Genomic DNA, 23,364 nt, shown 5'->3' with positions numbered 1-23,364 from the left:
AAGGTGATCTGGTACATACTTGGCCGATGGCTTCCAAAGCTTCAGATGATAATAATAAGATGGAGAGTGATGGAGTCTGTAGTTAGAGAGGAGTTGAGGCAGTTCACTTCAGATACTTAGCTTGCACTTGTATGTGCTAGAGAACTGTGCTACATACCAATTATTTTCAATATGTATAAATATAGAGATAGAAATATATGTATGACTCCTGCTCTTTTTGTTTTACCTTTTAATAAATCACTTAAATGGGGATCCCTCTTAATGGTTCATGAGTAATTTGGTATTGTTCGGCATGTTTAACGTTACCTGCCTAAGTACCTTAGATCGCAAGCCCATAATTAGTCAATAGGGCTGACTGGCTAGCTACTAGTACTGTTAACTAGCCAGATAGCAACAAAGCATTGTTAGCTAGCTAATGTAACCATGAAGAATTGACATCTATCTTACATATTATTCGTTTTAGGTCATTTTTGTCCTGTTTAGCTATCTGGCTAGCTAAATTGTTACGATTCACATATCTAGCTGATAATTGTGACGTCAAACGTTTGCTTTGTGTATATCTTGATTCGTCTATTGTTGCCATTGTCCTGGCTGGAAGGAGGTTCAGTGAATGGGGCTGTGAAGCGTGAGGTAATACAGTAGGGGGAGTGCGAGTGCTTCTTAAATGTATTGCTTTATGCATTCTCCTCACTCGCGTCCACACAAAAACATACTCAAGAGAACGGAGTGGAGAATACAATCGGAGCATGAGTGTGGAGCATGGTAGTATGTTTGGAAAAACACCCCTAGAGTTTGAGAGCTACAAGCCCCCACTCACCCAGTAATTTTTGAACTGTCCCTAAATTATCCTATTAAAACACTACATGGGAAATACGTCATGAACTCACAACAATTGAAAGTGCAGAGTATAAAACAGTACTTAGCCTAATATATTATGAACAGCCACGATAGCGTCGTCTACTGTTTGGTCTATTTTGAATCAATATTTCAACTCGCCACCATACTCTACCTTCCACTGGTGTTTCCCAACTGCAGTCCTCAGGATGCCCCAGCAACACACATTCACATTTTAGAGCCAGACAAGCACGCTTGATTCAATTTGTTTACTAATCCTTCGATGAGTTAAATCAGTCCAGAGCTACAACAACAATGTGTGCTGATTGAACCAAACTAAATATTTGGAGGATGCGGGCATCGATCCCGCTACCTCTCACATGCTAAGCGAGCGCTCTACCATTTGAGCTAATCCCCCTGTGCCTCCAACAAGAAGTATGAAATCTCAATGACTGCACTGCCAAATCCCTCGTCCATAAGAAAGGATACTTTTTAACAAGTATGCTTGCTTCAGCTGTCTAAAAGTATTTTTCATGGTAGTTCAGTAAAGGTTGAAGTAGTGATAGGAGTAAGCCCAGTGGTGGAAATAGTTGTATTGTTGGGTTAGTATCCAGAGCTACAACAACAATGTGTGCTGATTGAACCAAACTAAATAGTTGGAGAATGCGGGCATCGATCCCGCTACCTCTCGCATGCTAAGCGAGCGCTCTGCCATTTGAGCTAATCCCCCTGTGCCTCCAACACGAAGTATGAAATCTCAATGACCGCACTGCCAAATCCCTCGTCCATAAGAAAGGATACTTTTTAACAAGTATGCTTGCTTCAGCTGTCTAAAAGTATTTTTCATGGTAGTTCAGTAAAGGTTGAAGTAGTGATAGGAGTAAGCCCAGTGGTGGAAATAGTTGTATTGTTGGGTTAGTATCCAGAGCTACAACAACAATGTGTGCTGATTGAACCAAACTAAATAGTTGGAGGATGGGTGCATCGATCCCGCTACCTCTCGCATGCTAAGCGAGCGCTCTACCATTTGAGCTAATCCCCCTGTGCCTCCAACAAGAAGAATGAAATCTCAATGACCGCACTGCCAAATCCCTCGTCCATAAGAAAGGATACTTTTTAACAAGTATGCTTGCTTCAGCTGTCTAAAAGTATTTTTCATGGTAGTTCAGTAAAGGTTGAAGTAGTGATAGGAGTAAGCCCAGTGGTGGAAATAGTTGTATTGTTGGGTTAGTATCCAGAGCTACAACAACAATGTGTGCTGATTGAACCGAACTAAATAGTTGGAGGATGCGGGCATCGATCCCGCTACCTCTCGCATGCTAAGCGAGCGCTCTACCATTTGAGCTAATCCCCCTGTGCCTCCAACAAGAAGTATGAAATCTCAATGACCGCACTGCCAAATCCCTCGTCCATAAGAAAGGATACTTTTTAACAAGTATGCTTGCTTCAGCTGTCTAAAAGTATTTTTCATGGTAGTTCAGTAAAGGTTGAAGTAGTGATAGGAGTAAGCCCAGTGGTGGAAATAGTTGTATTGTTGGGTTAGTATCCAGAGCTACAACAACAATGTGTGCTGATTGAACCGAACTAAATAGTTGGAGGATGCGGGCATCGATCCCGCTACCTCTCGCATGCTAAGCGAGCGCTCTACCATTTGAGCTAATCCCCCTGTGCCTCCAACAAGAAGTATGAAATCTCAATGACCGCACTGCCAAATCCCTCGTCCATAAGAAAGGATACTTTTTAACAAGTATGCTTGCTTCAGCTGTCTAAAAGTATTTTTCATGGTAGTTCAGTAAAGGTTGAAGTAGTGATAGGAGTAAGCCCAGTGGTGGAAATAGTTGTATTGTTGTGTTAGTATCCAGAGCTACAACAACAATGTGTGCTGATTGAACCAAACTAAATAGTTGGAGGATGCGGGCATCGATCCCGCTACCTCTCGCATGCTAAGCGAGCGCTCTACCATTTGAGCTAATCCCCCTGTGCCTCCAACAAGAAGTATGAAATCTCAATGACTGCACTGCCAAATCCCTCGTCCATAAGAAAGGATACTTTTTAACAAGTATGCTTGCTTCAGCTGTCTAAAAGTATTTTTCATGGTAGTTCAGTAAAGGTTGAAGTAGTGATAGGAGTAAGCCCAGTGGTGGAAATAGTTGTATTGTTGTGTTAGTATCCAGAGCTACAACAACAACAATGCTGATTGAACCAAACTAAATAGTTGGAGGATGCGGGCATCGATCCCGCTACCTCTCGCATGCTAAGGGAGCGCTCTACCATTTGAGCCAATCCCCCTGTGCCTCCAACAAGAAGTATGAAATCTCAATGACCGCACTGCCAAATTCCTCGTCCATAAGAAAGGATACTTTTTAACAAGTATGCTTGCTTCAGCTGTCTAAAAGTATTTTTCATGGTAGTTCAGTAAAGGTTGAAGTACTGGTAGTGATAGGAGTAAGCCCAGTGGTGGAAATAGTTGTATTGTTGGGTTAGTATCCAGAGCTACAACAACAATGTGTGCTGATTGAACCAAACTAAATAGTTGGAGGATGCGGGCATCGATCCCGCTACCTCTCGCATGCTAAGCGAGCGCTCTACCATTTGAGATAATCCCCCTGTGCATCCAACAAGAAGTATGAAATCTCAATGACCGCACTGCCAAATCCCTCGTCCATAAGAAAGGATACTTTTTAACAAGTATGCTTGCTTCAGCTGTCTAAAAGTATTTTTCATGGTAGTTCAGTAAAGGTTGAAGTAGTGATAGGAGTAAGCCCAGTGGTGGAAATAGTTGTATTGTTGGGTTAGTATCCAGAGCTACAACAACAATGTGTGCTGATTGAACCAAACTAAATAGTTGGAGGATGGGTGCATCGATCCCGCTACCTCTCGCATGCTAAGCGAGCGCTCTACCATTTGAGCTAATCCCCCTGTGCCTCCAACAAGAAGAATGAAATCTCAATGACCGCACTGCCAAATCCCTCGTCCATAAGAAAGGATACTTTTTAACAAGTATGCTTGCTTCAGCTGTCTAAAAGTATTTTTCATGGTAGTTCAGTAAAGGTTGAAGTAGTGATAGGAGTAAGCCCAGTGGTGGAAATAGTTGTATTGTTGGGTTAGTATCCAGAGCTACAACAACAATGTGTGCTGATTGAACCAAACTAAATAGTTGGAGGATGCGGGGAATCGATCCCGCTACCTCTCGCATGCTAAGGGAGCGCTCTACCATTTGAGCCAATCCCCCTGTGCCTCCAACAAGAAGTATGAAATCTCAATGACCGCACTGCCAAATTCCTCGTCCATAAGAAAGGATACTTTTTAACAAGTATGCTTGCTTCAGCTGTCTAAAAGTATTTTTCATGGTAGTTCAGTAAAGGTTGAAGTAGTGGTAGTGATAGGAGTAAGCCCAGTGGTGGAAATAGTTGTATTGTTGGGTTAGTATCCAGAGCTACAACAACAATGTGTGCTGATTGAACCAAACTAAATAGTTGGAGGATGCGGGCATCGATCCCGCTACCTCTCGCATGCTAAGCGAGCGCTCTACCATTTGAGATAATCCCCCTGTGCATCCAACAAGAAGTATGAAATCTCAATGACCGCACTGCCAAATCCCTCGTCCATAAGAAAGGATACTTTTTAACAAGTATGCTTGCTTCAGCTGTCTAAAAGTATTTTTCATGGTAGTTCAGTAAAGGTTGAAGTAGTGATAGGAGTAAGCCCAGTGGTGGAAATAGTTGTATTGTTGGGTTAGTATCCAGAGCTACAACAACAATGTGTGCTGATTGAACCAAACTAAATAGTTGGAGGATGCGGGCATCGATCCCGCTACCTCTCGCATGCTAATGGAGCGCTCTACCATTTGAGCCAATCCCCCTGTGCCTCCAACAAGAAGTATGAAATCTCAATGACCGCACTGCCAAATTCCTCGTCCATAAGAAAGGATACTTTTTAACAAGTATGCTTGCTTCAGCTGTCTAAAAGTATTTTTCATGGTAGTTCAGTAAAGGTTGAAGTAGTGGTAGTGATAGGAGTAAGCCCAGTGGTGGAAATAGTTGTATTGTTGTGTTAGTATCCAGAGCTACAACAACAATGTGTGCTGATTGAACCGAACTAAATAGTTGGAGGATGCAGGCATCGATCCCGCTACCTCTCGCATGCTAAGCGAGCGCTCTACCATTTGAGCTAATCCCCCTGTGCCTCCAACAAGAAGTATGAAATCTCAATGACCGCACTGCCAAATCCCTCGTCCATAAGAAAGGATACTTTTTAACAAGTATGCTTGCTTCAGCTGTCTAAAAGTATTTTTCATGGTAGTTCAGTAAAGGTTGAAGTAGTGATAGGAGTAAGCCCAGTGGTGGAAATAGTTGTATTGTTGGGTTAGTATCCAGAGCTACAACAACAATGTGTGCTGATTGAACCAAACTAAATAGTTGGAGGATGCGGGCATCGATCCCGCTACCTCTCGCATGCTAAGGGAGCGCTCTACCATTTGAGCCAATCCCCCTGTGCCTCCAACAAGAAGTATGAAATCTCAATGACCGCACTGCCAAATTCCTCGTCCATAAGAAAGGATACTTTTTAACAAGTATGCTTGCTTCAGCTGTCTAAAAGTATTTTTCATGGTAGTTCAGTAAAGGTTGAAGTAGTGATAGGAGTAAGCCCAGTGGTGGAAATAGTTGTATTGTTGGGTTAGTATCCAGAGCTACAACAACAATGTGTGCTGATTGAACCAAACTAAATAGTTGGAGGATGCGGGCATCGATCCCGCTACCTCTCGCATGCTAAGGGAGCGCTCTACCATTTGTGCCAATCCCCCTGTGCCTCCAACAAGAAGTATGAAATCTCAATGACCGCACTGCCAAATTCCTCGTCCATAAGAAAGGATACTTTTTAACAAGTATGCTTGCTTCAGCTGTCTAAAAGTATTTTTCATGGTAGTTCAGTAAAGGTTGAAGTAGTGGTAGTGATAGGAGTAAGCCCAGTGGTGGAAATAGTTGTATTGTTGGGTTAGTATCCAGAGCTACAACAACAATGTGTGCTGATTGAACCAAACTAAATAGTTGGAGGATGCGGGCATCGAACCCGCTACCTCTCGCATGCTAAGCGAGCGCTCTACCATTTGAGCTAATCCCCCTGTGCATCCAACAAGAAGTATGAAATCTCAATGACCGCACTGCCAAATCCCTCGTCCATAAGAAAGGATACTTTTTAACAAGTATGCTTGCTTCAGCTGTCTAAAAGTATTTTTCATGGTAGTTCAGTAAAGGTTGAAGTAGTGATAGGAGTAAGCCCAGTGGTGGAAATAGTTGTATTGTTGGGTTAGTATCCAGAGCTACAACAACAATGTGTGCTGATTGAACCAAACTAAATAGTTGGAGGATGCGGGCATCGATCCCGCTACCTCTCGCATGCTAAGGGAGCGCTCTACCATTTGAGCCAATCCCCCTGTGCCTCCAACAAGAAGTATGAAATCTCAATGACCGCACTGCCAAATTCCTCGTCCATAAGAAAGGATACTTTTTAACAAGTATGCTTGCTTCAGCTGTCTAAAAGTATTTTTCATGGTAGTTCAGTAAAGGTTGAAGTAGTGGTAGTGATAGGAGTAAGCCCAGTGGTGGAAATAGTTGTATTGTTGGGTTAGTATCCAGAGCTACAACAACAATGTGTGCTGATTGAACCAAACTAAATAGTTGGAGGATGCGGGCATCGATCCCGCTACCTCTCGCATGCTAAGCGAGCGCTCTACCATTTGAGATAATCCCCCTGTTGCATCCAACAAGAAGTATGAAATCTCAATGACCACACTGCCAAATCCCTCGTCCATAAGTAAGGATACTTTTTAAAAAGTATGCTTGCTTCAGCTGTCTAAAAGTATTTTTCATGGCAGTTCAGTAAAGGTGGAAGTAGTGACTGCAGTAAGCCCAGTGGTGGAAATAGTTGTATTGTTGGGTTAGTGAGTTTTGGGTGTATGATAGCAGAAAAACCTGCGAGTCTGGAGTTCCCCCTGCTGGCTGTCTGTGGAATAACATTAGGATCAGTTGATCGTGGGGAAATGCATGTTAGTCGCCCGAAACATGGTCACTGTTTTCCTGTCTTTTGTCGTGCTTATGCTCACTGCGTCTCAGTGGATCGCTCCAAGGCCTTTCTACTGTAAGCAGAGGAGAGGACAGCCTTCCAGTAGAATAAATAAGAGTCACAGCTCCCAACATTTACTAACAAATGAACAGCTACTAAATCAAAGATCTGTCTCATAAACTACACATGTGCCTACATGTGATAACCAAAGGGGATTTTTGCATTACCCCAAGCGACCACATAATTTGTCCCTTTAATTGAAGTAATAATTCGGTGGTTTGGTGGGATTTCCTAAATTCCAGTGTGTTTCTGCTTGCCACAACAAAGTCAAAAGAGAGAATGAACTGGCACACAGACTAAGATATTAGGACCTGTTTAGTAGCAAACAGAAGGCTGTCCATCATATCGCAAAGCCATTATGACAAGGGCTCCTCCTCCCCTGTAGGATAAATAATAATAATTATGATTTATTCTATATAGCACTTTTCATTACACACAGAATCTCAAAGTAGCTTTAAAAACTCAAATAAACTCAAGGTGATCTGGTACATACTTGGCCGATGGCTTCCAAAGCTTCAGATGATAATAATAAGATGGAGAGTGATGGAGTCTGTAGTTAGAGAGGAGTTGAGGCAGTTCACTTCAGATACTTAGCTTGCACTTGTATGTGCTAGAGAACTGTGCTACATACCAATTATTTTCAATATGTATAAATATAGAGATAGAAATATATGTATGACTCCTGCTCTTTTTGTTTTACCTTTTAATAAATCACTTAAATGGGGATCCCTCTTAATGGTTCATGAGTAATTTGGTATTGTTCGGCATGTTTAACGTTACCTGCCTAAGTACCTTAGATCGCAAGCCCATAATTAGTCAATAGGGCTGACTGGCTAGCTACTAGTACTGTTAACTAGCCAGATAGCAACAAAGCATTGTTAGCTAGCTAATGTAACCATGAAGAATTGACATCTATCTTACATATTATTCGTTTTAGGTCATTTTTGTCCTGTTTAGCTATCTGGCTAGCTAAATTGTTACGATTCACATATCTAGCTGATAATTGTGACGTCAAACGTTTGCTTTGTGTATATCTTGATTCGTCTATTGTTGCCATTGTCCTGGCTTTAAGGAGGTTCAGTGAATGGGGCTGTGAAGCGTGAGGTAATACAGTAGGGGGAGTGCGAGTGCTTCTTAAATGTATTGCTTTATGCATTCTCCTCACTCGCGTCCACACAAAAACGTACTCAAGAGAACGGAGTGGAGAATACAATCGGAGCATGAGTGTGGAGCATGGTAGTATGTTTGGAAAAACACCCCTAGAGTTTGAGAGCTACAAGCCCCCACTCACCCAGTAATTTTTGAACTGTCCCTAAATTATCCTATTAAAACACTACATGGGAAATACGTCATGAACTCACAACAATTGAAAGTGCAGAGTATAAAACAGTACTTAGCCTAATATATTATGAACAGCCACGATAGCGTCGTCTACTGTTTGCTCTATTTTGAATCAATATTTCAACTCGCCACCATACTCTACCTTCCACTGGTGTTTCCCAACTGCAGTCCTCAGGATGCCCCAGCAACACACATTCACATTTTAGAGCCAGACAAGCACGCTTGATTCAATTTGTTTACTAATCCTTCGATGAGTTAAATCAGTCCAGAGCTACAACAACAATGTGTGCTGATTGAACCAAACTAAATATGTGGAGGATGCGGGCATCGATCCCACTACCTCTCACATGCTAAGCGAGCGCTCTACCATTTGAGCTAATCCCCCTCTGCCTCCAACAAGAAGTATGAAATCTCAAAGACTGCACTGCCAAATCCCTCGTCCATAAGAAAGGATACTTTTTAACAAGTATGCTTGCTTCAGCTGTCTAAAAGTATTTTTCATGGTAGTTCAGTAAAGGTTGAAGTAGTGATAGGAGTAAGCCCAGTGGTGGAAATAGTTGTATTGTTGGGTTAGTATCCAGAGCTACAACAACAATGTGTGCTGATTGAACTAAACTAAATAGTTGGAGGATGCGGGCATCGATCCCGCTACCTCTCGCATGCAAAGCGAGCGCTCCACCATTTGAGCTAATCCCCCTGTGCCTCCAACAAGAAGTATGAAATCTCAATGACCGCACTGCCAAATCCCTCGTCCATAAGAAAGGATACTTTTTAACAAGTATGCTTGCTTCAGCTGTCTAAAAGTATTTTTCATGGTAGTTCAGTAAAGGTTGAAGTAGTGATAGGAGTAAGCCCAGTGGTGGAAATAGTTGTATTGTTGGGTTGGTATCCAGAGCTACAACAACAATGTGTGCTGATTGAACCAAACTAAATAGTTGGAGGATGCAGGCATCGATCCCGCTACCTCTCACATGCTAAGCGAGCGCTCTACCATTTGAGCTAATCCCCCTGTGCATGCAACAAGAATTATGAAATCTCAATGACCACACTGCCAAATCCCTCGTCCATAAGTAAGGATACTTTTTAAAAAGTATGCTTGCTTCAGCTGTCTAAAAGTATTTTTCATGGTAGTTCAGTAAAGGTGGAAGTAGTGATAGGAGTAAGCCCAGTGGTGGAAATAGTTGTATTGTTGGGTTAGTATCCAGAGCTACAACAACAATGTGTGCTGATTGAACTAAACTAAATAGTTGGAGGATGCGGGGATCGATCCCGCTACCTCTCGCATGCAAAGCGAGCGCTCTACCATTTGAGCTAATCCCCCTGTGCCTCCAACAAGAAGTATGAAATCTCAATGACCGCACTGCCAAATCCCTCGTCCATTTTTTATTTTTTATTTTTTATTTCACCTTTATTTAACCAGGTAGGCTAGTTGAGAACAAGTTCTCATTTGCAACTGCGACCTGGCCAAGATAAGGCATAGCAGTGTGAACAGACAACACAAAGTTACACATGGAGTAAACAATTAACAAGTCAATAACACAGTAGAAAAAAGGGGAGTCTATATATACATTGTGTGCAAAAGGCATGAGAAGGTATGCAAATAATTACAATTATGCAGATTAACACTGGAGTGATAAATGATCAGATGGTTATGTAAAGGTAGAGATAGAGATATTGGTGTGCAAAAGAGCAGAAAAATAAATAAATAAAAACAGTATGGGGATGAGGTAGGTGAAAATGGGTGGGCTATTTACCAATAGACTATGTACAGCTGCAGCGATCGGTTAGCTGCTCAGATAGCAGATGTTTGAAGTTGGTGAGGGAGATAAAAGTCTCCAACTTCAGCGATTTTTGCAATTCGTTCCAATCACAGGCAGCAGAGAACTGGAACGAAAGGCGGCCAAATGAGGTGTTGGCTTTAGGGATGATCAGTGAGATACACCTGCTGGAGCGCGTGCTACGGATGGGTGTTGCCATCGTAACCAGTGAACTGAGATAAGGCGGAGCTTTACCTAGCATGGACTTGTAGATGACCTGGAGCCCGTGGGTCTGGCGACGAATATGTAGCGAGGGCCAGCCGACTAGAGCATAATAGTGACAAAACGGATGGCACTGTGATAAACTGCATCCAGTTTGCTGAGTAGAGTGTTGGAAGCAATTTTGTAGATGACATCGCCGAAGTCGAGGATCGGTAGGATAGTCAGTTTTACTAGGGTAAGTTTGGCGGCGTGAGTGAAGGAGGCTTTGTTGCGGAATAGAAAGCCGACTCTTGATTTGATTTTCGATTGGAGATGTTTGATATGGGTCTGGAAGGAGAGTTTAGAGTCTAGCCAGACACCTAGGTACTTATAGATGTCCACATATTCAAGGTCGGAACCATCCAGGGTGGTGATGCTGGTCAGGCGTGCGGGTGCAGGCAGCGAACGGTTGAAAAGCATGCATTTGGTTTTACTAGCGTTTAAGAGCAGTTGGAGGCCACGGAAGGAGTGCTGTATGGCATTGAAGCTCGTTTGGAGGTTAGATAGCACAGTGTCCAAGGACGGGCCGGAAGTATATAGAATGGTGTCGTCTGCGTAGAGGTGGATCAGGGAATCGCCCGCAGCATGAGAAACATCATTGATATATACAGAGAAAAGAGTCGGCCCGAGAATTGAACCCTGTGGCACCCCCATAGAGACTGCCAGAGGACCGGACAGCATGCCCTCCGATTTGACACACTGAACTCTGTCTGCAAAGTAATTGGTGAACCAGGCAAGGCAGTCATCCGAAAAACCGAGGCTACTGAGTCTGCCGATAAGAATGCGGTGATTGACAGAGTCGAAAGCCTTGGCAAGGTCTATGAAGACGGCTGCACAGTACTGTCTTTTATCGATGGCGGTTATGATATCGTTTAGTACCTTGAGCGTGGCTGAGGTACACCCGTGACCGGCTCGGAAACCAGATTGCACAGCGGAGAAGGTACGGTGGGATTCAAGATGGTCAGTGACCTGTTTGTTGACTTGGCTTTCGAAGACCTTAGATAGGCAGGGCAGGATGGATATAGGTCTGTAACAGTTTGGGTCCAGGGTGTCGCCCCCTTTGAAGAGGGGGATGACTGCGGCAGCTTTCCAATCCTTGGGGATCTCAGACGATATGAAAGAGAGGTTGAACAGGCTGGTAATAGGGGTTGCGACAATGGCGGCGGATAGTTTCAGGAATAGAGGGTCCAGATTGTCAAGCCCAGCTGATTTGTACGGGTCCAGGTTTTGCAGCTCTTTCAGAACATCTGCTATCTGGATTTGGGTAAAGGAGAACCTGGAGAGGCTTGGGCGAGTAGCTGCGGGGGGGGGGAGCTGTTGGACGAGGTTGGAGTAGCCAGGCGGAAGGCATGGCCAGCCGTTGAGAAATGCTTGTTGAAGTTTTCGATAATCATGGATTTATCGGTGGTGACCGTGTTACCTAGCCTCAGTGCAGTGGGCAGCTGGGAGGAGGTGCTCTTGTTCTCCATGGACTTCACAGTGTCCCAGAACTTTTTGGAGTTGGAGCTACAAGATGCAAACTTCTGCCTGAAGAAGTTGGCTTTAGCTTTCCTGACTGACTGTGTGTATTGGTTCCTGACTTCCCTGAACAGTTGCATATCGCGGGGACTGTTCGATGTTAGTGCAGTCCGCCACAGGATGTTTTTGTGCTGGTCGAGGGCAGTCAGGTCTGGAGTGAACCAGGGGCTATATCTGTTCTTAGTTCTGCATTTTTTGAACGGAGCATGCTTATCTAAAATGGTGAGGAAGTTACTTTTAAAGAAAGACCAGGCATCCTCAACTGACGGGATGAGGTCAATGTCCTTCCAGGATACCCGGGCCAGGTCGATTAGAAAGGCCTGCTCACAGAAGTGTTTTAGGGAGCGTTTGACAGTGATGAGGGGTGGTCGTTTGACTGCGGCTCCATAGCGGATACAGGCAATGAGGCAGTGATCGCTGAGATCCTGGTTGAAGACAGCGGAGGTGTATTTGGAGGGCCAGTTGGTCAGGATGACGTCAATGAGGGTGCCCTTGTTTACAGAGTTAGGGTTGTACCTGGTGGGTTCCTTGATGATTTGAGTGAGATTGAGGGCATCTAGCTTAGATTGTAGGACTGCCGGGGTGTTAAGCATATCCCAGTTTAGGTCACCTAACAGAACAAACTCTGAAGCTAGATGGGGGGCGATCAATTCACAAATGGTGTCCAGGGCACAGCTGGGAGCTGAGGGGGGTCGGTAGCAGGCGGCAACAGTGAGAGACTTATTTCTGGAGAGAGTAATTTTCAAAATTAGTAGTTCGAACTGTTTGGGTATGGACCTGGAAAGTATGACATTACTTTGCAGGCTATCTCTGCAGTAGACTGCAACTCCTCCTCCTTTGGCAGTTCTATCTTGACGGAAGATGTTATAGTTGGGTATGGAAATCTCAGAATTTTTGGTGGCCTTCCTGAGCCAGGATTCAGACACGGCAAGGATATCAGGGTTAGCAGAGTGTGCTAGAGCAGTGAGTAAGACAAACTTAGGGAGGAGGCTTCTGATGTTGACATGCATGAAACCAAGGCTTTTTCGATCACAGAAGTCAACAAATGAGGGTGCCTGGGGACATGCAGGGCCTGGGTTTACCTCCACATCACCCGCGGAACAGAGAAGGAGTAGTATGAGGGTGCGGCTGAAGGCTATCAAAACTGGTCGCCTAGGGCGTTGGGGACAGAGAATAAGAGGAGCAGGTTTCTGGGCATGGTAGAATATATTCAGGGCATAATGCGCAAACAGGGGTATGGTGGGGTGCGGGTACAGCGGAGGTAAGCCCAGGCACTGGGTGATGATGAGAGAGGTTGTATCTCTGGACATGCTGGTTGTAATGGGTGAGGTCACCGCATGTGTGGGGGGTGGGACAAAGGAGGTAACAGGGGTATAAAGAGTGGAACTAGGGGCTCCATTGTAAACTAAAACAATGATAACTAACCTGCACAACAGTATACAAGGCATATTGACATTTGAGAAAGACATACAGCGAGGCATACAGTAATCACAGGTGTTGAATTGGGAGAGCTAGCTAAAACAGTAGGTGAGACAGCAGCTAATCAGCTAGCACAACAACAGCAGGTAGAATGGCGATTGATTAGGCAGAGAGGGTCGGATTAACTACACACAGAGCCTAAGTGCGGCTGGGGCCGACAGATAAAACATAAACAAGCAGAATGGATTACCGTGATTAATGGACAGTCCAGCATGCATCAGCTATGTAGCCAAGTGATCAGTGTCCAAGGGGCAGCGGTGGATGGGGCAGGGAAGCTGGACTGGCGAGTGTTATCCAGGTTAGAAAACTAACAATGACCAAATAGCTTGTAGCCAGTTAGCTGGTTAGCTTCTGGAGGTTCTTGAGTGTGTTCTAAAAATGTAAAGATAATAGCGGTTCCGTATCACATTGGGTGAGGCAGGTTACCGGAAGGTATAAACAAATTAAAAATCGAAAAGGGATAGAAAGTAAATATGGGTTCAGTGAGTGTTTGGGACGCGGCGATTCAGACGGTTAGCAGGCCTGTGCTAACAAGCTAACAGTTAGTAGACGGTGCTAAACACGGTAGCAGTTAGCGGACCGGGCTAAACAAGCTAGCAGTTAGCAGGCCGAATTTGCAAGCAAGGAGATAGCAGGGGCTAGAGAGTTAGCCTTTGGGGACGTCGCGATGGGGGTATCTGTTTATTCCTCTTCATGCAGTGACATCGATGGACCGGTCGTGGGTCTGGATATTGTAGCCCAGGAGCTCAAAATGTTCCGTTTGCGATGGGAATCCGGGGATGAAAAATAAAATAAAATAATAAATAGGTCCGTTATGCTCTGGTTAGAGTCGCGTTGTTCGAACTGGCGAGAGCTTTCCGAGCTAAAGGTTAGCTGATGACCGGTTAGCTGAAGACCGCTAGCAATGTTTTGCTGAAGCTGGTAGTTCGTTGGCTAGCTTCAGTTGAGGGGTTCCAAGGTCCGAAGTAAATATAAATACTTTAGGAAAAATAGCTACGTTGGGTGAGGCGGGTTGCAGGAGAGTATTTAGAAGAAGTTGAGGTTCAGCAAAAAGTTTTAAAGATATGTGAAGAAAAAAAAACGAAAACAAACGATATATACAAGGGACACAACACGACAATACGTCCTACTGCTACGCCATCTTGGATCAGAAAGAAAGGATACTTTTTAACAAGTATGCTTGCTTCAGCTGTCTAAAAGTATTTTTCATGGTAGTTCAGTAAAGGTTGAAGTAGTGATAGGAGTAAGCCCAGTGGTGGAAATAGTTGTATTGTTGGGTTAGTATCCAGAGCTACAACAACAATGTGTGCTGATTGAACTAAACTAAATAGTTGGAGGATGCGGGCATCAATCCCGCTACCTCTCGCATGCAAAGCAAGCGCTCTACCATTTGAGCTAATCCCCCTGTGCCTCCAACAAGAAGTATGAAATCTCAATGACCGCACTGCCAAATCCCTCGTCCATAAGAAAGGATACTTTTTAACAAGTATGCTTGCTTCAGCTGTCTAAAAGTATTTTTCATGGTAGTTCAGTAAAGGTTGAAGTAGTGATAGGAGTAAGCCCAGTGGTGGAAATAGTTGTATTGTTGGGTTGGTATCCAGAGCTACAACAACAATGTGTGCTGATTGAACCAAACTAAATAGTTGGAGGATGCAGGCATCGATCCCGCTACCTCTCACATGCTAAGCGAGCGCTCTACCATTTGAGCTAATCCCCCTGTGCATGCAACAAGAATTATGAAATCTCAATGACCACACTGCCAAATCCCTCGTCCATAAGTAAGGATACTTTTTAAAAAGTATGCTTGCTTCAGCTGTCTAAAAGTATTTTTCATGGTAGTTCAGTAAAGGTGGAAGTAGTGATAGGAGTAAGCCCAGTGGTGGAAATAGTTGTATTGTTGGGTTAGTATCCAGAGCTACAACAACAATGTGTGCTGATTGAACTAAACTAAATAGTTGGAGGATGCGGGCATCGATCCCGCTACCTCTCGCATGCAAAGCGAGCGCTCTACCATTTGAGCTAATCCCCCTGTGCCTCCAACAAGAAGTATGAAATCTCAATGACCGCACTGCCAAATCCCTCGTCCATAAGAAAGGATACTTTTTAACAAGTATGCTTGCTTCAGCTGTCTAAAAGTATTTTTCATGGTAGTTCAGTAAAGGTTGAAGTAGTGATAGGAGTAAGCCCAGTGGTGGAAATAGTTGTATTGTTGGGTTGGTATCCAGAGCTACAACAACAATGTGTGCTGATTGAACCAAACTAAATAGTTGGAGGATGCAGGCATCGATCCCGCTACCTCTCACATGCTAAGCGAGCGCTCTACCATTTGAGCTAATCCCCCTGTGCATGCAACAAGAATTATGAAATCTCAATGACCACACTGCCAAATCCCTCGTCCATAAGTAAGGATACTTTTTAAAAAGTATGCTTGCTTCAGCTGTCTAAAAGTATTTTTCATGGTAGTTCAGTAAAGGTGGAAGTAGTGACTGCAGTAAGCCCAGTGGTGGAAATAGTTGTATTGTTGGGTTAGTGAGTTTTGGGTGTATGATAGCAGAAAAACCTGCGAGTCTGGAGTTCCCCCTGCTGGCTGTCTGTGGAATAACATTAGGATCAGTTGATCGTGGGGAAATGCATGTTAGTCGCCCGAAACATGGTCACTGTTTTCCTGTCTTTTGTCGTGCTTATGCTCACTGCGTCTCAGTGGATCGCTCCAAGGCCTTTCTACTGTAAGCAGAGGAGAGGACAGCCTTCCAGTAGAATAAATAAGAGTCACAGCTCCCAACATTTACTAACAAATGAACAGCTACTAAATCAAAGATCTGTCTCATAAACTACACATGTGCCTACATGTGATAACCAAAGGGGATTTTTGCATTACCCCAAGCGACCACATAATTTGTCCCTTTAATTGAAGTAATAATTCGGTGGTTTGGTGGGATTTCCTAAATTCCAGTGTGTTTCTGCTTGCCACAACAAAGTCAAAAGAGAGAATGAACTGGCACACAGACTAAGATATTAGGACCTGTTTAGTAGCAAACAGAAGGCTGTCCATCATATCGCAAAGCCATTATGACAAGGGCTCCTCCTCCCCTGTAGGATAAATAATAATAATTATGATTTATTCTATATAGCACTTTTCATTACACACAGAATCTCAAAGTAGCTTTAAAAACTCAAATAAACTCAAGGTGATCTGGTACATACTTGGCCGATGGCTTCCAAAGCTTCAGACGATAATAATAAGATGGAGAGTGATGGAGTCTGTAGTTAGAGAGGAGTTGAGGCAGTTCACTTCAGATACTTAGCTTGCACTTGTATGTGCTAGAGAACTGTGCTACATACCAATTATTTTCAATATGTATAAATATAGAGATAGAAATATATGTATGACTCCTGCTCTTTTTGTTTTACCTTTTAATAAATCACTTAAATGGGGATCCCTCTTAATGGTTCATGAGTAATTTGGTATTGTTCGGCATGTTTAACGTTACCTGCCTAAGTACCTTAGATCGCAAGCCCATAATTTGTCAATAGGGCTGACTGGCTAGCTACTAGTACTGTTAACTAGCCAGATAGCAACAAAGCATTGTTAGCTAGCTAATGTAACCATGAAGAATTGACATCTATCTTACATATTATTTGTTTTAGGTCATTTTTGTCCTGTTTAGCTATCTGGCTAGCTAAATTGTTACGATTCACATATCTAGCTGATAATTGTGACGTCAAACGTTTGCTTTGTGTATATCTTGATTCGTCTATTGTTGCCATTGTCCTGGCTGGAAGGAGGTTCAGTGAATGGGGCTGTGAAGCGTGAGGTAATACAGTAGGGGGAGTGCGAGTGCTTCTTAAATGTATTGCTTTATGCATTCTCCTCACTCGCGTCCACACAAAAACGTACTCAAGAGAACGGAGTGGAGAATACAATCGGAGCATGAGTGTGGAGCATGGTAGTATGTTTGGAAAAACACCCCTAGAGTTTGAGAGCTACAAGCCCCCACTCACCCAGTAATTTTTGAACTGTCCCTAAATTATCCTATTAAAACACTACATGGGAAATACGTCATGAACTCACAACAATTGAAAGTGCAGAGTATAAAACAGTACTTAGCCTAATATATGATGAACAGCCACGATAGCGTCGTCTACTGTTTGGTCTATTTTGAATCAATATTTCAACTCGCCACCACACTCTACCTTCCACAGGTGTTTCCAAACTGCAGTCCTCAGGTTGCCCCAGCAACACACATTCACATTTTAGAGCCAGACAAGCACGCTTGATTCAATTTGTTTACTAATCCTTCGATTAGTTAAATCAGTCCAGAGCTACAACAACAATGTGTGCTGATTGAACCAAACTAAATAGTTGGAGGATGCGGGCATCGATCCAGCTACCTCTCGCATGCTAAGCAAGCGCTCTACCATTTGAGCTAATCCCCCTGTGCCTCCAAGAAGAAGTATGAAATCTCAATGACCGCACTGCCAAATCCCTCGTCCATAAGAAAGGATACTTTTTAACAAGTATGCTTGCTTCAGCTGTCTAAAAGTATTTTTCATGGTAGTTCAGTAAAGGTTGAAGTAGTGATAGGAGTAAGCCCAGTGGTGGAAATAGTTGTATTGTTGGGTTAGTATCCAGAGCTACAACAACAATGTGTGCTGATTGAACCAAACTAAATAGTTGGAGGATGCGGGCATCGATCCCGCTACCTTTCGCATGCAAAGCGAGCGCTCTACCATTTGAGCTAATTCCCCTGTGCCTCCAACAAGAAGTATGAAATCTCAATGACCGCACTGCCAAATCCCTCGTCCATAAGAAAGGATACTTTTTAACAAGTATGCTTGCTTCAGCTGTCTAAAAGTATTTTTCATGGTAGTTCAGTAAAGGTTGAAGTAGTGATAGGAGTAAGCCCAGTGGTGGAAATAGTTGTATTGTTGGGTTAGTATCCAGAGCTACAACAACAATGTGTGCTGATTGAACCAAACTAAATAGTTGGAGGATGCGGGCATCGATCCCGCTACCTCTCGCATGCAAAGCGAGCGCTCTACCATTTGAGCTAATCCCCCTGTGCCTCCAACAAGAAGTATGAAATCTCAATGACCGCACTGCCAAATCCCTCGTCCATAAGAAAGGATACTTTTTAACAAGTATGCTTGCTTCAGCTGTCTAAAAGTATTTTTCATGGTAGTTCAGTAAAGGTTGAAGTAGTGATAGGAGTAAGCCCAGTGGTGGAAATAGTTGTATTGTTGGGTTAGTATCCAGAGCTACAACAACAATGTGTGCTGATTGAACCAAACTAAATAGTTGGAGGATGCGGGCATCGATCCCGCTACCTCTCACATGCTAAGCGAGCGCTCTACCATTTGAGCTAATCCCCCTGTGCATGCAACAAGAATTATGAAATCTCAATGACCACACTGCCAAATCCCTCGTCCATAAGTAAGGATACTTTTTAAAAAGTATGCTTGCTTCAGCTGTCTAAAAGTATTTTTCATGGTAGTTCAGTAAAGGTGGAAGTAGTGACTGCAGTAAGCCCAGTGGTGGAAATAGTTGTATTGTTGGGTTAGTGAGTTTTGGGTGTATGATAGCAGAAAAACCTGCGAGTCTGGAGTTCCCCCTGCTGGCTGTCTGTGGAATAACATTAGGATCAGTTGATCGTGGGGAAATGCATGTTAGTCGCCCGAAACATGGTCACTGTTTTCCTGTCTTTTGTCGTGCTTATGCTCACTGCGTCTCAGTGGATCGCTCCAAGGCCTTTCTACTGTAAGCAGAGGAGAGGACAGCCTTCCAGTAGAATAAATAAGAGTCACAGCTCCCAACATTTACTAACAAATGAACAGCTACTAAATCAAAGATCTGTCTCATAAACTACACATGTGCCTACATGTGATAACCAAAGGGGATTTTTGCATTACCCCAAGCGACCACATAATTTGTCCCTTTAATTGAAGTAATAATTCGGTGGTTTGGTGGGATTTCCTAAATTCCAGTGTGTTTCTGCTTGCCACAACAAAGTCAAAAGAGAGAATGAACTGGCACACAGACTAAGATATTAGGACCTGTTTAGTAGCAAACAGAAGGCTGTCCATCATATCGCAAAGCCATTATGACAAGGGCTCCTCCTCCCCTGTAGGATAAATAATAATAATTATGATTTATTCTATATAGCACTTTTCATTACACACAGAATCTCAAAGTAGCTTTAAAAACTCAAATAAACTCAAGGTGATCTGGTACATACTTGGCCGATGGCTTCCAAAGCTTCAGACGATAATAATAAGATGGAGAGTGATGGAGTCTGTAGTTAGAGAGGAGTTGAGGCAGTTCACTTCAGATACTTAGCTTGCACTTGTATGTGCTAGAGAACTGTGCTACATACCAATTATTTTCAATATGTATAAATATAGAGATAGAAATATATGTATGACTCCTGCTCTTTTTGTTTTACCTTTTAATAAATCACTTAAATGGGGATCCCTCTTAATGGTTCATGAGTAATTTGGTATTGTTCGGCATGTTTAACGTTACCTGCCTAAGTACCTTAGATCGCAAGCCCATAATTAGTCAATAGGGCTGACTGGCTAGCTACTAGTACTGTTAACTAGCCAGATAGCAACAAAGCATTGTTAGCTAGCTAATGTAACCATGAAGAATTGACATCTATCTTACATATTATTCTTTTTTGGTCATTTTTGTCCTGTTTAGCTATCTGGCTAGCTAAATTGTTACAATTCACATATCTAGCTGATAATTGTGACGTCAAACGTTTGCTTTGTGTATATCTTGATTCGTCTATTGTTGCCATTGTCCTGGCTGGAAGGAGGTTCAGTGAATGGGGCTGTGAAGCGTGAGGTAATACAGTAGGGGGAGGGGGAGGGGGAGTAGGTAGTATGTTGAAGTATGTTGAAGTAGTGATAGGAGTAAGCCCAGTGGTGGAAATAGTTGTATTGTTGGGTTAGTATCCAGAGCTACAACAACAATGTGTGCTGATTGAACCAAACTAAATAGTTGGAGGATGCGGGCATCGATCCCGCTACCTCTCGCATGCAAAGCGAGCGCTCTACCATTTGAGCTAATCCCCCTGTGCCTCCAACAAGAAGTATGAAATCTCAATGACCGCACTGCCAAATCCCTCGTCCATAAGAAAGGATACTTTTTAACAAGTATGCTTGCTTCAGCTGTCTAAAAGTATTTTTCATGGTAGTTCAGTAAAGGTTGAAGTAGTGATAGGAGTAAGCCCAGTGGTGGAAATAGTTGTATTGTTGGGTTAGTATCCAGAGCTACAACAACAATGTGTGCTGATTGAACCAAACTAAATAGTTGGAGGATGCGGGCATCGATCCCGCTACCTCTCACATGCTAAGCGAGCGCTCTACCATTTGAGCTAATCCCCCTGTGCATGCAACAAGAATTATGAAATCTCAATGACCACACTGCCAAATCCCTCGTCCATAAGAAAGGATACTTTTTAACAAGTATGCTTGCTTCAGCTGTCTAAAAGTATTTTTCATGGTAGTTCAGTAAAGGTTGAAGTAGTGATAGGAGTAAGCCCAGTGGTGGAAATAGTTGTATTGTTGGGTTAGTATCCAGAGCTACAACAACAATGTGTGCTGATTGAACCAAACTAAATAGTTGGAGGATGCGGGCATCGATCCCGCTACCTCTCACATGCTAAGCAAGCGCTCTACCATTTGAGCTAATCCCCCTGTGCATGCAACAAGAATTATGAAATCTCAATGACCACACTGCCAAATCCCTCGTCCATAAGTAAGGATACTTTTTAAAAAGTATGCTTGCTTCAGCTGTCTAAAAGTATTTTTCATGGTAGTTCAGTAAAGGTGGAAGTAGTGACTGCAGTAAGCCCAGTGGTGGAAATAGTTGTATTGTTGGGTTAGTGAGTTTTGGGTGTATGATAGCAGAAAAACCTGCGAGTCTGGAGTTCCCCCTGCTGGCTGTCTGTGGAATAACATTAGGATCAGTTGATCGTGGGGAAATGCATGTTAGTCGCCCGAAACATGGTCACTGTTTTCCTGTCTTTTGTCGTGCTTATGCTCACTGCGTCTCAGTGGATCGCTCCAAGGCCTTTCTACTGTAAGCAGAGGAGAGGACAGCCTTCCAGTAGAATAAATAAGAGTCACAGCTCCCAACATTTACTAACAAATGAACAGCTACTAAATCAAAGATCTGTCTCATAAACTACACATGTGCCTACATGTGATAACCAAAGGGGATTTTTGCATTACCCCAAGCGACCACATAATTTGTCCCTTTAATTGAAGTAATAATTCGGTGGTTTGGTGGGATTTCCTAAATTCCAGTGTGTTTCTGCTTGCCACAACAAAGTCAAAAGAGAGAATGAACTGGCACACAGACTAAGATATTAGGACCTGTTTAGTAGCAAACAGAAGGCTGTCCATCATATCGCAAAGCCATTATGACAAGGGCTCCTCCTCCCCTGTAGGATAAATAATAATAATTATGATTTATTCTATATAGCACTTTTCATTACACACAGAATCTCAAAGTAGCTTTAAAAACTCAAATAAACTCAAGGTGATCTGGTACATACTTGGCCGATGGCTTCCAAAGCTTCAGACGATAATAATAAGATGGAGAGTGATGGAGTCTGTAGTTAGAGAGGAGTTGAGGCAGTTCACTTCAGATACTTAGCTTGCACTTGTATGTGCTAGAGAACTGTGCTACATACCAATTATTTTCAATATGTATAAATATAGAGATAGAAATATATGTATGACTCCTGCTCTTTTTGTTTTACCTTTTAATAAATCACTTAAATGGGGATCCCTCTTAATGGTTCATGAGTAATTTGGTATTGTTCGGCATGTTTAACGTTACCTGCCTAAGTACCTTAGATCGCAAGCCCATAATTAGTCAATAGGGCTGACTGGCTAGCTACTAGTACTGTTAACTAGCCAGATAGCAACAAAGCATTGTTAGCTAGCTAATGTAACCATGAAGAATTGACATCTATCTTACATATTATTCTTTTTTGGTCATTTTTGTCCTGTTTAGCTATCTGGCTAGCTAAATTGTTACGATTCACATATCTAGCTGATAATTGTGACGTCAAACGTTTGCTTTGTGTATATCTTGATTCGTCTATTGTTGCCATTGTCCTGGCTGGAAGGAGGTTCAGTGAATGGGGCTGTGAAGCGTGAGGTAATACAGTAGGGGGAGGGGGAGGGGGAGTAGGTAGTATGTTGAAGTATGTTGAAGTAGTGATAGGAGTAAGCCCAGTGGTGGAAATAGTTGTATTGTTGGGTTAGTATCCAGAGCTACAACAACAATGTGTGCTGATTGAACCAAACTAAATAGTTGGAGGATGCGGGCATCGATCCCGCTACCTCTCGCATGCAAAGCAAGCGCTCTACCATTTGAGCTAATCCCCCTGTGCCTCCAACAAGAAGTATGAAATCTCAATGACCGCACTGCCAAATCCCTCGTCCATAAGAAAGGATACTTTTTAACAAGTATGCTTGCTTCAGCTGTCTAAAAGTATTTTTCATGGTAGTTCAGTAAAGGTTGAAGTAGTGATAGGAGTAAGCCCAGTGGTGGAAATAGTTGTATTGTTGGGTTAGTATCCAGAGCTACAACAACAATGTGTGCTGATTGAACCAAACTAAATAGTTGGAGGATGCGGGCATCGATCCCGCTACCTCTCACATGCTAAGCGAGCGCTCTACCATTTGAGCTAATCCCCCTGTGCATGCAACAAGAATTATGAAATCTCAATGACCACACTGCCAAATCCCTCGTCCATAAGTAAGGATACTTTTTAAAAAGTATGCTTGCTTCAGCTGTCTAAAAGTATTTTTCATGGTAGTTCAGTAAAGGTGGAAGTAGTGACTGCAGTAAGCCCAGTGGTGGAAATAGTTGTATTGTTGGGTTAGTGAGTTTTGGGTGTATGATAGCAGAAAAACCTGCGAGTCTGGAGTTCCCCCTGCTGGCTGTCTGTGGAATAACATTAGGATCAGTTGATCGTGGGGAAATGCATGTTAGTCGCCCGAAACATGGTCACTGTTTTCCTGTCTTTTG

General features: G+C 43.1%; 13 non-coding genes across 13 annotated transcripts; all 13 read right to left on the bottom strand.

Annotated features, from left to right (window-relative positions):
* Positions 1–1,179: 1,179 nt before the first annotated feature.
* trnaa-agc lies at positions 1,180–1,252 on the bottom strand. The gene has a single exon. It is a non-coding gene; the product is annotated as a tRNA-Ala (tRNA).
* An 863-nt stretch (positions 1,253–2,115) lies between these two features.
* trnaa-agc lies at positions 2,116–2,188 on the bottom strand. Its single transcript has one exon. It is a non-coding gene; the product is annotated as a tRNA-Ala (tRNA).
* A 239-nt stretch (positions 2,189–2,427) lies between these two features.
* trnaa-agc lies at positions 2,428–2,500 on the bottom strand. Its single transcript has one exon. It is a non-coding gene; the product is annotated as a tRNA-Ala (tRNA).
* Positions 2,501–2,739: 239 nt separating this feature from the next.
* Positions 2,740–2,812, bottom strand: trnaa-agc. The gene has a single exon. It is a non-coding gene; the product is annotated as a tRNA-Ala (tRNA).
* Positions 2,813–5,883: 3,071 nt separating this feature from the next.
* Positions 5,884–5,956, bottom strand: trnaa-agc. Its single transcript has one exon. It is a non-coding gene; the product is annotated as a tRNA-Ala (tRNA).
* Positions 5,957–9,546: 3,590 nt separating this feature from the next.
* trnaa-ugc lies at positions 9,547–9,619 on the bottom strand. The gene has a single exon. It is a non-coding gene; the product is annotated as a tRNA-Ala (tRNA).
* Positions 9,620–15,269: 5,650 nt separating this feature from the next.
* Positions 15,270–15,342, bottom strand: trnaa-ugc. The gene has a single exon. It is a non-coding gene; the product is annotated as a tRNA-Ala (tRNA).
* Positions 15,343–18,301: 2,959 nt separating this feature from the next.
* On the bottom strand, positions 18,302–18,374 carry trnaa-ugc. Its single transcript has one exon. It is a non-coding gene; the product is annotated as a tRNA-Ala (tRNA).
* A 239-nt stretch (positions 18,375–18,613) lies between these two features.
* Positions 18,614–18,686, bottom strand: trnaa-agc. The gene has a single exon. It is a non-coding gene; the product is annotated as a tRNA-Ala (tRNA).
* A 1,631-nt stretch (positions 18,687–20,317) lies between these two features.
* trnaa-ugc lies at positions 20,318–20,390 on the bottom strand. The gene has a single exon. It is a non-coding gene; the product is annotated as a tRNA-Ala (tRNA).
* Positions 20,391–20,629: 239 nt separating this feature from the next.
* On the bottom strand, positions 20,630–20,702 carry trnaa-agc. Its single transcript has one exon. It is a non-coding gene; the product is annotated as a tRNA-Ala (tRNA).
* A 1,943-nt stretch (positions 20,703–22,645) lies between these two features.
* On the bottom strand, positions 22,646–22,718 carry trnaa-ugc. The gene has a single exon. It is a non-coding gene; the product is annotated as a tRNA-Ala (tRNA).
* Positions 22,719–22,957: 239 nt separating this feature from the next.
* On the bottom strand, positions 22,958–23,030 carry trnaa-agc. Its single transcript has one exon. It is a non-coding gene; the product is annotated as a tRNA-Ala (tRNA).
* Positions 23,031–23,364: the final 334 nt, after the last annotated feature.

The sequence above is a fragment of the Oncorhynchus mykiss genome, chromosome 31 (genome assembly GCF_013265735.2).
Source record: "Oncorhynchus mykiss isolate Arlee chromosome 31, USDA_OmykA_1.1, whole genome shotgun sequence".
NCBI lineage: Eukaryota > Metazoa > Chordata > Actinopteri > Salmoniformes > Salmonidae > Oncorhynchus > Oncorhynchus mykiss.
The sequence above is the reverse complement of the archived record's forward strand: the minus strand, read 5'-3'. Positions and strand labels throughout refer to the sequence as shown.